Genomic DNA, 16714 nt, shown 5'->3' with positions numbered 1-16714 from the left:
TACACATCATGTCTGGTGTTTCTGAAACATGAAAATATCATAGCACATCATAAAAATATGAATGTGTATGCATTTCCAACCAAGAAATCCTGAAGAACGAGATGCTGTTGTAGGGAATTAGAAATGGCCCAAGATTTTTTTTGCTACACAACACCATATTTACAGAGCAGCACATTACGTTTGATCTCAAAATAACACCAGCAGAGAATTGAGCCACTCTTATCAAGCAATTCTGCAGCAGTGAAGACAATGGTGCCACCTTCTATCTAGAGAGACTTCAGAGAGGAGCATAAGTATAGATTGCACTGAATGTTAAGGTTCCAAGTAACAGGCACAACAACAGTGTAAGTGGAAGGGACAGGATAGAAGGAAAGCATGCAACAAAGACAATTTGGTGATACTCAAAAGTAGTCTGTGTCCATGTGCATGTTTTTATCTACACATTGTGTATGATACTCTGCTGGAAAGAATAACTCCACAAGCATAAGGAAGATCAGTCAAACAGTAAGGGGAAGACATCACTTTTCACCACTATAGATCACACCATCATCTTTAAGGAAAGCAATATTTTTGTCATTACCTCTGCAGAATCCCATCTTTCCTCCGACTCGCTGTACAGTCAGCAACTGCCTTAATATCTGTGCCTAAAGAATATAAGAGAAGCTATAATTATGGCCATCATATTTGAGAAATCATGGCAGTCAGGTGAAGTTCCCGATGACTGGAAAAAGGGAAATATAACCCCCATTTTCAAGAAGGGGAAAATGGACGACCCGGGGAATTACAGACCAGTCAGTGTCACCTCTGTGCCTGGCAAAATCTTGGAGCAGATTCTCCTGGAAGGCATGCTGAGGCACATGAAAAATAAGGTGCTTGGTGACAGCCAGCATGGCTTCACTAAGGGGAAATCCTGCCTGACCAATTTGGTGGCCTTCTATGATGGGGCTACAGAACTGATGGACAGGGGTAGAGCAGTTGATGTCATCTACCTGGACTTGTGCAAAGCATTCGACACTGTCCCACACGGCATCCTTGTCTCTAAATTGGAGAGACATCAATTTGATGGATGGACCACTCGGTGGATAAAGAACTGACTGGATGGCTGCATGCAAAGAGTTGTGGTCAATGGCTCAATGTCCAGCTGGAGACCAGTAATGAGTGGTGTCCCTCAGGGATTGGTGTTGGGATCGGTCTTGTTCAACATCTTCGTCGCTGACATGGACAGTGGGATTGAGTGCGCCCTCAGCAAGTTTGCCAATGACACCAAGCTGTGTGGTTCGGTTGACAATGCTGGAGGGAAGGAATGCCATCCAGAGGGACCTCGACACGCTTGTGATGTGGGCTGATGCCAACCTCATGAGGTTTAACCATGCCAAGTGCAAGGTCCTACACCTGGGTCAGAGCAATCCCAGGCACAGCTACAGGTTGGGCAGAGAAGAGATTCAGAGCAGCCCTGCAGAGAAGGACTTGGGGGTGTTGGTCGATGAGAAAATGAACATGATCTAGCAATATGCACTTGCAGCCCAGAAAGGCAACCGTTTCCTGGGCGGCATCAAAAGGGGCGTGACCAGCAGGTCAAAGGAGGTGATCCTGCCCGTTTACTCTGCTCTCGTGAGACCTTACCTGGAGTACTGTGTGCAGTTCTGGTGTCCTCAACATAAAAAGGACATGGAACTGTTGGAACAAGTCCAGAGGAGGGCCACGAGGATGATCAGGGGACTGGAGCACCTCCCGTATGAAGACAGGCTGAGAAAACTGGGGCTGTTCAGCCTGGAGAAGAGAAGGCTGCGTGGAGACCTCATAGCAGCCTTCCAGTATCTGAAGGGGGCCTATAGGGATGCTGGGGAGGGACTCTTCATTAGGGACTGTAGTGATAGGACAAGGGATGACGGGTTCAAACTTAAAGAGGGGAAGTTTAGATTGGAGATAAGAAGGAAATTCTTTCCTTTTAGGGTGGTGAGGCACTGGAATGGGTTGCCCAGGTAGGCTGTGAATGCTCCATCCTTGGCAGTGTTCAAGACCAGGTTGGATGAGGCCATGGGTGATATGGTTTAGTGCGAGGTGTCCCTGCCCATGGCAGGGGGGTTGGAACTAGATGATCTTAAGGTCCTTTCCAACCCTAACTATTCTATGATTCTATGACTCTATAATGCTGTTGAAAACAGACGAGCCAGAGACAGGGACCAAATGAATGAGTTCTATGTATAACGCCTAAGATTTGACAGATTTGTAGTAGCTGCTGCTAAACGATTCATAGCCCTAAGAGAACCAAGCTGACAACTTCAGGAATCTTTCAGAAAAAAAATACTTTTGTCAGCCAAATCACAAGAATTTCTAAAGCCTTCCAAAAGAAAATGAGTAGAGTTCCTCAAGACCAAGCAATGGTAAGAGCAATATGAGTGACACTTCAGGATTGAACAGGTAAAATGAAATTAAGAGGTAAAACTTTAAACACAATAGATTTAAATCAACTTCTTAGCAGTTAAACAGAGGGCAATCATAAACATAAATGTAAACATAAAAGCAGTAAAATAACCTCCATCTCTATGGTTTTTTGGCATAATAAAACTGAGATAACAGCAGAACTGGAGGTGTTACTCTGTGCTAAGAAAAGCGAAGTTATGTATGTTAAAACTACCGTCAAAACATCGTCACCTAAAATGTGTCACAAAGTTCCTCCGCAACCAATTTTCTAATTCACACTACTGAAAGGACCTTCTCTGAATTCAGCACTGTATAAACTCTCTTCTAAATTCCTGGGTAATGAGACAACTTTGTCACACAGGATTTTTTTTAATATAAGGGAACGGGGCTGTACATGTTGAAACACACAGTTCTTCAGATACCTGCTCTTGAAAGGATCTTTCAATCACTTGTCTCAGGGCAGAAAAGATCAGTAACAGATTGGTCAGGGAAGGGATATAAATAAATAAATAAATTAATTAATAAAGTCTTTCACTCCATATATAGCTACAGTTAACTTACCCTAAACCAAAATAGATTGGGCAGGGAAGGGATATAAATAAATAAATAAATAAATAAGCAAATAAATTACCTTTCCTTCCTACAACATCAGAAACATTGTATTTGATGGATTAGATGCAACATTCATATTCCCTGTTCACAGGAATCAATATGTCACTGCCTCAGCTAGCCAAATATCCAAGCCACTTCTCAGTGTAACCTTCCTGCCACAATTCAACTGACAAGTACACAGCTGCATTCAAATTTAAGGGACTTCCTATATAAATACTTCCTTGAAGACCTGTGCATAGACCTGGGGAAATTATACTAATTATACTCAAAGCAACCACTCCTGCCCATCTAAAAATCTAAGCAAAACACTTAAACATTTTCATTAAAAAGGAAAAAAAAAAAAACAAGATAAGCAAGCAGAATAACAAGGATTAATTCCTAAAGTATAACTAAAGCCATAAAATTTTAGTCTTTCCCTCTGGGGAAGCAACTGTTCAGCCAGCTGGTTGCTTTCCCTTCACTCCAGTAAGCACCATTCACAGTTTGAGGCTGAAATCTTACGGCTAGCAAGGGCTGATTTAGTCTGCTCTGGCCTGTTAGAGCGAATCATCTCAGCCGGGTGCCCATCAGTCTGCAAATCATGCTGCCTTTCCTACCAGCAGCTTCCACCAGCCATGCCTTACATCCAAAGCTCCTATAATTTTTTTTAATTTATCAACAATTAATTTGCTATTTGGGATCTCAGAAACACATTTACTGTGTTAAGAAAGAAAGTGTCACAGCTCACTGGAAACCTCAGCAATATCTTGTGCCTCATGTGATCCAGAAGAGACACACACTTCCTTTTGCTTTTCTTTCTTTTCTAGATTGCTTCCTTTCTGTGTTTAGACGAATGTCCTACAATTTCTATCCTTAGACGAGTGTCCTACAATTTCTATCCTTGCTATTAGAAGTGCTTCTTCAACATACCACTATATCTTGAGTGATACAATCATGTTTCAAGTCTGTTCACTAATCCTTTCCTTGTGTTTCCTCCTCTCCACCAGGTACAAATCAACAAACTCTATCTTGCAGATCTATTCCCCTTCCAGTTCCTAGGGAGTGTTGAAGACAGGGATTTTGCTTTAGCATCTTGATTCTAAGTCTTTCAATCACTGTTCTTAAAACACTCATCCTACCTTTTGTTACCTGGGGCTTTCACATGAAGAAGACCAACGCACTGCAGAGCAAGCATCTGATTCAACAATCCATATGCATTTGCACTCACACCCAAATTCCTGAGTAAGTTTTCTAAAACAAAAGATTATTTTCATTAGTTGTGGACAGAGTAATTCCTGCTTGGCCCATACTGCCTTTGAAATTATCCTCTTTCACCCTTTAAGTGTTTTTTTCAGATTTGTCAAAGTTAAAAAGTTATATAAAAGTGCCTTCAAAGCTTCAAATGACTCGTTTGGTATGATGACTGGTTAGAACGCCAACATCTGTTTCTAGCACCATTATGCTCATTCCTGCTTTACGGAGGTGGAAGAAACAGAAATATATTTCTTTGAAGTCCTATCACAAAAAACACTTGAGAAAAGTTGTGAAAGATAAAGCAGCAGTACTGCCACAAACAGTAAAAATATTTAGGATGGGTATAAGATATTTTTTGCATAATACCCTTCCAGCTTGGTATAAGGAAAAAGCAAATATTTCAGTGAACTTTAAAATTGTCATACAGCAGTATGTTCCAGATATCATGTAAATAGGGTAGCAAGGTTTCTAATTGAGAAAATTGTGTACTAACTGCCAACAGGCATGCAAGGTAAAAGTAAATATATCAATTTATTTTAAGTTGCTGAAAGTGGGAAACGGAATGGAGTAAAGAAAAAAAGAGATAGAATCCAAAAGCAGCAAGTTAAGCCAAGAGAGAGGAGTTGAGGGAGAAAAAAAAAAACAGTAAGACACTTTTACCTACACTGCTGTAAGAAAGCAAGCATGCTCTGGTACTTGTTGACCCTATGATGATATGGAACAGCCTGTTTGGTAAACAGCATTTGATATTTACCAGGAGACTCTCAAAGGGAAAATCTCCATGGGTATTTGAATATCCTTTTGCTTTTCCTAAGCTTGTCAGTGAAGAAAGATATCTCACTCTTTCAGCCACCATCAACATAAAAAAGATAAAATTGAATCCATCAAACCCATTCTTACTGAATGCAATCTTAAGAACAAATGTTTCTTCTCTCCCGCACACACACGCATATATCCCTGGTGACAGCAATACAAAAAAAATTTGAGCATGCTTATGTGAGCCAGAAGAACAAATTGTTTAGTAAGCAAAATTAAAAGTAATCGCATGTGTAAAATAGCCTTGTCTGAATCACACCCTTAAGCCTCTTAAAAAGAAACTACTTATGTAAAATATGATTAAATCTCCACATTCAAGTATGCACAGGAGCATTTCATACGCACATATTTATCTTGGCATTTGGAAGTTTTTTTCTGAGTTTTCTTTTCCTGCCACTAGTTTAAACACGTCACACTATGGCATATTTGATAACAAGGACTACTGTAGAGTTCTGTCTTGTACACTGAAGCTATGACTAACACAAGATACCAATTTAATGAGCTGAAAAAGGCATAGCAAGTCTATTTTTATTCTACAGCAAGTCAGTATTTGTTACAGATAAAATGTTGTAAAGGAATAAGTGAATATATATAGACTGCTGCGAGAAAGAGAGTGTTGACTTAAAGAATAAAATCACTAATAGTGATCATTCCTTTTTCCTAGGCAATGCCAGAATTTCAAACCCTTAGTAGGGCACAAAGCCTAGGAAGCAACCCTGTTCCTAAAATTGTTTATTCCAATTGGAAAAGTGCTCCAATACAGACAAATCTCACAAAAATGGAAAATTAAAAATCATAAATTTGAGATGTACATTTTTCAATAAAATAATCTGACATGTTAAAAATGGGGGGGGGGGGTGTATATATAGTGTGTTGACAGAAACATTTGGTTTGTTGCAGAAATGCAAGATAAAATAAGGTCTGTTTCCTGTTTTCCCAGTTGGAAAATTACAAGCAAAATACATATATATATCTATGAAAGGCTAATGCGCATTTCACATTTTCTAGTTAGATTTAAGACAAACTCTTTGCACGAAGCTCTGTCTCCCAGTTTATTCTTTCATTTTTTACCCCAAAATTTAAACCAATTTTCTTGCTCTTACTGGTTAAGTCCCCTCCAGTTTCCTAAGCCAGTTATCTGGAACTGAGGATCTGGATCCTTACTTTTGTCTTAACTTCCTAAGGTGAAGTAAGTGTCAAGTTATTAGTAATTCATTAGGTGAGTTACTCCCACACTTTATAGAAATGTATTGTAAGAACCTTATAAATTGTGTTCCCACAGAAATTAATGCATTTCTTCCTGGTTTTAATGCTTCTCAGCTGACACTGAGAAACATGAACATGGACCCTGGAGTTTGGGGCAGCACAGTTCAAGTGTCCTTGCAGGACTAAATGTTCTTCCCAGCTCCCTAGAAGGATTTAATCTGAGAGACTTGCACAGTGCATGCTTCCCACACACTTCTAGAATTAGGCATTACAGACATTATAGCCAAGTATTTCTGCTTCTCAGAGGCTGGAGTACTTCTTTTACCCAGTAGCTCAGTGGCTAAATCACTTGCTCAAGAAAGCACTATGCAATGTAGCTTCTTCAGCCTGAGGGGCTGAAATCTATAGATTTCCCCCGCAGGAAGAACACCCTCACCATGCACAGGCTGTTTGGTTTGACATAATTTACACTCCTGTTGAAGCTGTACCACTTCGGAAAATGTGATTCGTGATTTACTGGACCAAAAAGAGGACTGACTCATTGCATGAGTATGACCCCCTCCTCTACCGATAAAGACGTTTTCTTGAGAGAATGCCTTAACCCCTTCACAGAGACTATGTGCAGAATCTCAGTCAGTTGAATGAACATATGACGGTCTGCTGTCGATAAATACTTGACCTTACTGCGACTTGTATGAGGCCAAAAGCTACCTAAGCTTGACTTTACCAGCCAAAATATAAGTTGAGTACTCGGCTAATACAGTTATGAGAAAGAAAAATATAGAAAGTGATTTATACAGCGATACGGCCTACTGAGCATTAAATATAACGAATCCTCACTAGTTCACTCTCATTCAAAAGCCACAGTGCTTGTGAAAAATTGACCTAGAATGACAGGTAAGCTCTCACTCACCCCTGAACAGGACTGGGGAGAACTGGAAGGGCAAAACGCAGGTAAACTTGTGGATCAAGATAAAGACAGTTTAGTAAATGATGAAAAAGAAAGAAAAAAGTGGTTGTCCAGCAGAGTGACGCCCCGCTATTCCCCAAGCCTTAGAAAAAAATCCCTCCACTTTTTATTGCTACAAGACTGACATTCTATGCAATGGGATCCATTTGGTCGATTGCAGTCAGATGTCCTGGCTGCATCCCCTCCCAGTCTCTTGCCTACCCCCAGCCTACTCAGTAAGGGGGCAAAGTGAGAAACAGCAAAAGCCTTAGAGCTGTACAAGGACTGTTTGGCAACAGCTAAAACATCAGTGTGTTACCAACACCGTTTTAGTCACCAGTCTAAAACAAAGCACTGTGTAGGCTGCTATGAAGTAAATTTGGCTAGTTTTCCACCCCCAGCTAAATCCAGTACATGCTGAATCAGCTCAAACCAATTTCACTCTTCTTTTGAATATTTGTGTCCCTACTTTTGGCTTCTTTCACAGAACTACATGCATAAACAGGCAGAACTCACCTCAGGACTTTCAGTTCAGGAAACTAACTTTTCTCTCCCACTTGTGAAGACTTGGATGTTCAGGTGCTGGCTTGAGATACTGTACCTAGCTGCTATAAATCAGGATTTTATTTTAGTAGAAGCTTTACCATTCAGCTGGTACCCATGGGAGGACAGGGATGCTATGAGAGAAAAATACCAACACGAGGAATGGCTGAAGGCATATTAGCACATCTGCTACTAGGACTGCAGCCCACAGAGGGCAAATGAACTTAATTCTTCACTTTCTGTATGCCTACAAATAGTTCATTCTTAAAAAGATGCAGATTCATCTAAAAATAAATATATTACAGGGAAACTGTACATTATGGTAGAAAGAAGGAAAGATCTCAGTCTGAATCAAATCAATGCCTACACCAAAAATCACTCCTTACCTCCAAAGTCTGAGAGAATTTACAGTTGGAGACAAATGCCACACCTTCCAGAGTCTGACTTACTTGTAACGTGCACCAAGATCTTGGTAACTGGAGCTCTACAGCTGTACAATATTACAGGATCATTGCATGATTACAAAATGATCAGCAGTTGCAGCTTAACAACAGTGATGCAAAGCTGCCAGTGCAGGCTGCAGAGCAAATGCTTAGCCCAGTTTGGTTCCTTCAGTGGTATTTTGGCATTGCAGTGACTTGGAAGTCAGGTCTGGCTGGTGCTTTGTAGCTCATGAAGAAGTCTTGAGTGGGACCAGCCCAACTTGAGCAGGGACAGCCCTCCTCCCTAGGGGAATGAGGAGAGCATGTTGTGCATTTATGGATTTCATAGAATCAGCTAGGTTGGAAAAGACCTCTAAGAACATCAAGTCCAACCTTTACCCCAGCACTGCCAAGTCCACCACTAAACCATGTCATTATGAGCCTCATCCATATGCTTTTTGAACAACTCCAGGGATGGTGATTCCACCACTACCCTGGGAAGCTGTTTCAGCTGACCTCTGCTTGCTCCACCAGCTCTGTGGAGGTTTTACACCCTGAGAGAGAGGTGCCTTAGGCCATGACACATAATTAATTACAGTAGCAGTTTGCCATGGCTGCAGGCAACCATGGGAAAGCATCTCATAGGCCTGCTGTTTGCTTATTGTCCCTGGGCAAGTTAGGTCTGGATTAGGCCTGCAGGTGTTCTCTGACTCCATAAATAAGCTCATTTTCAGTTCCTGCCAAACAAAAAGACCAGGAAGACTGAAGTTAATATTAATTCTGGCACACATCTGCAGAAGGCACTTGTCCTTTCAGCTTAGCAACCTTGCCTGCATTCCAGTATCTTTCTATAGAAGACATTACATAACCTGCATCCCATGTGATGATACTCTCCTAATTCAAGCCAATCTGAATTTTTCAAATTGGATCTCCTGCTACATGCTACCACATATTTTAAGATATACTGAGAATGTTCCCATCGTTCATCATTGAATGTCATCAGGAAAACCAAATCTTTCTAGTCAAACAATTGTGTATATTATGGTATATATTGATTATAAAAATGTTTTAGAAAATTAAATGGGCAATGGAACAATAAATAGCTTTTTTCTAGGATGAGATCTTCTCAACAAAAATTCTATTGTGATTTAACATAGTTACAAATCTCCAAGACAAAAACTTACATTTTTTTTTTAATAGTATGTTAATGAAGACATTTTTTTCTTTGTTACTTCTGGGACATGACTGTGGACGTAAGGTATGATGCACAAAACACCCTCAGTGAGATTATATGTTCTTAGCTGAGTGAAGTTTAATTAAAGAATATTGCTTTTTTTCTGACTATAGAAGCAAGCCTAAGTTGGTTTTCCTGAGCACATGTCTAGATCCACCCTTCTGCCCTTCTTTGGTTGCATTCTCATACCAGGTGCCCAGTTCCCTCCTGTGCTGTACCCTTTAGAAAGTGAATACCAGGTATCTGTACGTGGCATACAGAAGGAGATACAGCCAGTCATGACAGTGCACACCTTGCAGAGGTGTTTGTGAAAGGAACACATAGTTCCTCTTTGTCGTGGTTTAAACCACTTCTTACTGCAAAGCACAACAGAGAGCTGACTGTGCATCCACCATGCCTAGAGCCTAATTCTCCACTCCATCTCACGTGTCATGACTGTGCAATGGAAATCAATGAAGTTACACAGCCAGAAAATTGGTGAAACAGAAACCGGCCTTCGCTCCCTGAAGCGGCTTCAGTTAACTGGTGAGAGAAACAATCCCTCTACATACATTTGTCAATCTGGCTCCGTTTATGTCAATTAAAAGTACTGCTTTTGACTTCAAGGGAGTCTAGTCACATTTGTATACTGTTCAGAAAGTGCTCTAGAGACTCTTCAAGAGAAAGGTCTTTTTATCAGGTAGAGGGCAAAAACCTGTACACACTGACGATGCATAGTATTTAAACGAAGTTAGCAATATTCTCTACATTTGAAGATGAAGGTATCAAACATTGTGATGAAAACCACAAATTTTTAAATGGCTATTATTAATTCTCTACATCTGACAGAAGTAAAGAGAAGATCCTCCATGGATGTAAATTTAATCTAATGTTGACAATTTACACAAGGCAAATTTTAAGTTGTGTACAAGTTTGCACATTCTCTTTTAGAAAAGTCCATTAATTCACATCATAGCATCATAAACCAGAAGAAGCCATGCAGTGAACTGCAGTTTACCAGCAAAGAGTGGGACACAACATAATGACAGCTGGTGACTCACACAGTAAACTTCACTTTCAGTCTCACCAAATAATCACAACTGATGTCTGTTAAATAAAGGACAGATTAACAATATGGCACAACCTAGGCAAGATGGTAACCTCTCCCTCCAGCTGAAGTTGTTTTCAAGTTTTTCACACTGATGCTACCAAAAACTTCATAAACTGTGGACTAATTTTTTTCATACAGAAGAGGAAATGGCATGTAACATGAATAAAGAAATTGATCATAAACATTATCTCTTAGCCTCTTGCCTTAACATAGAGAAGGTCATGCGGCATCAGGCATGTAAACTGAACCTGGGAGCTCAGTTAACTGAGGAGCACAGCATAGGAGTAATATTAAACATACATACAGTTTTTCACCACACCCCTAAAAAAAGACATTTAAAATATTGGGGGGGGGGGGGGGAGTGTTAAGAAAAATAAACCAAATGAACCAAAGAAGCTAAAAGGGAGAGATGGACATAGAATGAAATTAAGTTCTGAATTATGAAAAGGTATGAGAAATAAACAATAGTTAGAGCACATATTGCTTTTTTATAACAAATAACAGAAAGAACTAAGAACAAATCCACAGGGGTTTTCATTATGTTATTATTTCAGAGTCTTTCTAAAAGAAGAATCAGTCCTGTCAAAAGATAGGTGGGAGGGTTGCTTCTAAAAAACAAAAACCTGCTACAACAGTATCATAACTCTTTTAAAATGGAAGTATGCTAAGCGTGATGTGTGCCAACTATGCCGAAAATCTTTCTGTGAAGTCCAAAAATAATTATTTCACTTACACAGAGAGTTTAAATGAATCAGGGTACTACAGCATTCTCATTTTGAAGTATGAGGAATCCTTCTATATCAAAACATATAGCTTTGACTATTCTTCCTTTGCAAAGTATTAGTGTGCACTTTTTCTTTGTAGGAAGAAAACTAACTCTACCCCAGCTGAAACCAGGACAGTATTAAACAACATTTTAAAGTTATAAGAGTATAGAGAACACCGTATGATTTTTTTACACTCACCTCATTCAAAGATGTTATCTAAAAAGATTGAACTGATTGTTCAGATGCCTGCGTGTTTTACCCCCTATTAACGAGATCCAGCCTGAAGCAAAGTTAGACCTAAGATGAAAATCTTGACAAATTAAAAAGGCTTTTGAATGGGAATTGAATCTTTATTTTTTCAAGTGTATATATATTTTGCAAGAGCCCAACATATTTCAGACTTGTTAGAAACAAACATTTAAGAGCTATAATCATTAACCATAGCAAACAATTTAACACTTTTCAGGAGGACAGAACATCTGCTGAGCAGTACAGGTAGTTTATAACAAGCATGATGAAAATACACCAGAGTGCAATACAGGCAGAGAGAAGCCACATCCACTTACACAAATTAGCATGTAGTATTGCTATGGGCTTTTTTATTATTATTATTTTTATGTAGGATGCTGTTCTACATTGCAGCATACATTCATTGGGATACCAAATGCCCTCTGCTTCCCTGACCTGAACAGCAGTGGCACGCAGCCTGCATCCTGAAAGTTCAGTGTGGGTCTGAGTGCCTAGTGAGTTACTGGCTTCATCTAACAAAGCACAGCCGCTTCACAATCTGTTTATATATGCATCATGGTGATGCATAGACCTTGCCAAAGGGAGACTTATATAGCAACCCTCTCTGCAGTTAAAGAAGCTTAGCTGAAAATACAGATTTATAGCAAATTGGACTACTATTTCCTTGTGATTCTTCCACTAAACTGACTCAACTAAAAGTAGGGTTTTACTAAAAATAAGGTGTTATTAATTCAGATATAGTGTGGCTCTTGAAATAAATCTTTATATGCCTCTATTCAGCTTCACAAATGAAATAATAAATTTTGATTAATTTTAAGAAATGCAGTTATATGAAACAGGCTTTCACACCTGTCACACAGGAACGATTGCAGACAGGTTGGAGCTGAGGTTGCACTGTAACCTCTCACCCTTGTGCACCACCTCAGGGAACTGTCCACCATTACAACCACTGCCCTCATTTGAGCATGAAGGGAGATCAGGGCTACCACACCACAGTGAGTCTTCTCCTATGATCATGGAACTCAAAATGTTTTGGTCAGACATGGAAGAAGTGAAATGGATGAAAAACAGGCTGACCTCCTCTCCTGGGTTAAGCCGTAGAAGTCATTTTTCTCTTTGTTAGTAGCCGGTGCAGTGCTGTTTTTGACTTTCAGCCTGGGAGCAGCACTGATAACACCGATGGTTTTAGTTGCTGCTCAGTAATGTTTACTCTGACCAAGGACTTTCTGAGCCTCATGCTCTGCCAGGGAGGAGGAGAAGCCGGGGGGAAGCAGAGACAGGACACCTGACCCAAACTGACCAAAGAGGTATTCCATACCACAGCACGTCATGCCCAGGATGTAAACTGGGGCAGTTACCCAGAAGGGCTAGACCACTGCCCTGTTGGGCTGGGTATAGGTTGGCAGGTGGTGAGCGGTTGTATTCTCTCCCCTTGTTATTTCCCTTATCATTATTATTACTTGTGGTAGCAGTAGTGATTTGTGTTATACCTTAGTTACTGGGCTGTTCTTATCTCAACCCGTGGGAGTTACATTCTTTTGATTCTCCTCCCCATCCCTCTGGGAGCCTGGGGAGAAAGAAGAAGGGAAAGTGAGCAAGCAGCTGCATGATTCTGAGTTACTGGCTGGGCTTAAACCTTCACATCTCAGCACCCATAGGGAGACCAAGAAGCTGCTCACAGAAAGTGCATGGGCAAGACTACGATATGGATGCTGTCATGAAACTTCACAGCTGTTGGCACAGTCTCAACCTGATTTTTGATGCAGTCCATTAACAGTGTCTGGAAAAGAGAAAGCAGAGATGAGCCGAGCTGTTTATGTCATATTTCTCTTCACATTTTGTCAGGGCAAAGGGCACAGTCCATTTTCACTCCTAATGCTATCCTGTTAACTGAGAGGAAAAGAGGTTGCATAGGACCTGGTGTCAGTTTTTCCCATGTAAAAGGATTCAAATTTCTCTTTATTGTAAGTGAGCACAAGTTGGTTTGTTAGGAATGCTGGAAAAGTGACAATGACCTGCTGGAGTATGCTGTTCATGCTAGGAAATGCACACTTGTCAATGCTGGGAATTTTCATGGCTGCACTGATTCCAGTCAAGTTTATGGGAAAAGAATTGCACTTCCTCTGCAGTCATGCGAAAGAAAACCACAGTAAAACCTAAATTTGCCAATAGAATTCACAGAACTTCTGAAAGCCCTTTCTAACTCACTGTGGAACAAAAATAAATTTGAAACTTATGAAAGTGTTCAGAACATGGAGTATTGTCCATCTGCCCAAGACTTCAAACTCTGCAAAGTGGTTCCACCTTTTGGAAATGCATATGCATCCCTGCTTCCTTCCACTACAGTGAGCAATTGCTTTGTTTCAAAGATTTTCACAGAACTCCCCTTTTCATTTCCTTCTAAACAAAGCATTTCTATTCAAAATACTGATTAATACTCTCCTTTTAAACAATAAAACTCCACTCTACCTTGAAGCAACCCAGTGGTTTATCTTGCACACCTACGATCCACCTCATTCTTTGAGCTTCTTTGCTCTAAGGCAGTTTCAGCCTGAAGTACTTAAAGACTATACAGATAAAAGACTAAAAATATACATACTACAGATAAAAGACTGCCAGGGTATAATGATGCTACCACAATAAACAGTGGGCAGGCAGTATCATCATCTCAGCATCAGCATTTAGCAAGCATCATGCTACACTGTAATGAGGCGACTGGGCTGCAGAAGATGATTCCATGAACTGAAGTTTTGAATGCTTACTGGATTGGAAATCCTTCTAAGTGTAAACACACTTCATTGCTATGCTGTTACAAGCATTTCTATATTTTCTCTCCCCATTCATCCTCGCTACCAGTTACCATTTGCACCATCCTATGGGCATGACCTGGTGCTGATTCAGGGGGAATTAGTCTTGATTGCCCCACTGTACATCACCTATGTTAGCTCTTCCTTAAGGGGTTCCCACTCAGACCCTGCTGTTTTATAGTTCAACTTAGATCCTGCTGTTTTATTGTTCAGATACAGCAGACGGAAGCGTTTGGTTCTACTTCGAGGTATGTTTTACATAAATGCACTTAAAACCAGCATTCACTTTTACTGAAATCATTCATGCTGAAAGTTATAGTCTGCTTGAGTGAAAAGAAGCATAACATTTCTACAGTGCTGAAATACAGGAATTTTTTCTACACAGAAATGTTGTTCCACAACAAAGACTTAGTATTTAAATCCTTGTTTTATTCTTTATCTGAAGTTCAATATACATGGGGTATGTTGTAAAACTTAAGTCTTACTCAGACCCCTTCCACACAAATGAATGTTACCCAAGAGTACACATAAGCCATAATCCTTCACTTTCTTTGCTCAGCTCCTTTTTACAGGCTCTAGACATGGGATTTACAGGCTCTAGACATAGATTCAAGAATGGCCTTCACTAAATGGAGTTAAGAGCTGTCAAAAAAAAAAAAATCCATGTGTTATTATAGCATTTCATCTTGTGTTCTTCACAGCATTTCGGCCAGTCCATTTGAGGTCCTGAACATTTTGATCCACAGCCTACTGCAGGTCAGATCAACATTTACCAAGGTCTGCAAAGGAAAGGTACTGGCTGTGCCTCTGCCGGTCCATCCAGGCACAGCTGGGCCATGAAGCGGAGCTACAGTTCACCCCAGGAACCTCAGGCTGCATCTCTCTGTGCTTCTCGCGCCATCTAATTCTCTGCCAAGAAAAGGCCAGTTGAGGGAAATCTAAATGCCTTCTGCTGTTTCTGGCACAGGGAAGGACTGCAAGGCATTGTTGCATCCATATGCATTTTCAGCATCGAACAGCCATTGTTTATTCCATATCAAGCATCAGATTTCCCCATATGAAAGGCAGAAATACATACATAGCCACAGAAACTCTTTTAGGTTAAGGAAAGTAAAACAAAAATCACAGTAAGAACCTCAAGAGGAATTATACAAGGTCATGTCTCTTACAGTTGTCTAAAATGAGCTGATCACAGAGTGGCTGCATGCCTGCTACCACAGAAAATTTTATAAAACTAAAGGAAAAAAACAATTACAATAATACTGATAAATCCATTAGCCCCTTACCTATTTACTATACCTGTGAAGCACTAAGGTACTTGATGAAGACACTGTCACTGCCATCAGGAATTTGTGCCTGAAATAAGGCATGAATTAAAAGAATTCTTGAGATGTGATGCAAATATCAAGGTATGTCTAGCAGTGACATTGCTTTTGCTAACTCATATGATTTCATCAATTTTATAACTACATTTCAGCTCACAGTAATTTCTGAATGACCGGCTGGCTATCTGATTCTCAATCTTATAACATTAGCAAATTCTGCAAAATCCTGTTTTCCAAAATCCTGAACTTATACCCAAACAATCAATAATGGTCACTTTACATTAGTCTTCCTAGTCTACAGTTAGTGGATCCTGCTCCACAGGTTTAAAATCAAACGTGATAATTATTCTAGTTTCCTGCTGAAGAAGCCAGAAAGAAATCCTTTGAGACTTTAACTACCCAATATCCTACTTGAATCCAAAGGACATATACATTTAACATTGCTACATACCTAGAGATCATATACATACAGTGCATGTTTTGTGCATATATATGTGCATATATACACAGAGAACATATGTATGCAGTAAATAAAAGTCAGTTCAGTGGACAATCTACTTATATATTTTATTGCTCCTTTCCATTTATCAAGTTTATTATTCATGAAAATCCAGAGCTTAAATAGAGATAATCTGGCCCTCATGCAGAGATGGCTGAGCCAAAATCCATTCAACCACTTCATGCCTCTGTCACTTCTGCCTTCACTGGCATTCACTGAGACATAAGGGAGGATGTATCCAAACAAAGTGGCTTATAACTAATTGCACCAGCTTCATTAATACTGCATTATGTGTCTCTTGACTAAGGAGAACTGACAATGCAAAAGATGTCAAGAGCTTATAAAAATGTACATATAAATATTTGGTCCAATATTCAACATGAATATACTAGCAGCTTCTGCTTCAACAGCACAAACTGGGGAAAGGGTCTTTTAACAGTTGCTAACCGGAAACAAAAGGGAAATAGCTTTAACTTCCCAAACACTCAGAGATATTTACATCATTTCTGTGCCTTTTAAGTAATTAGGTGTCACTTCA

The sequence above is a fragment of the Pezoporus wallicus genome, unplaced genomic scaffold, assembly GCF_028554395.1.
Source record: "Pezoporus wallicus isolate ANWC-B61680 ecotype Strahan unplaced genomic scaffold, APGP_CSIRO_Pwel_v1 contig_2, whole genome shotgun sequence".
Lineage (NCBI taxonomy): Eukaryota > Metazoa > Chordata > Aves > Psittaciformes > Psittacidae > Pezoporus > Pezoporus wallicus.
This window is presented reverse-complemented; position numbering follows the sequence as displayed.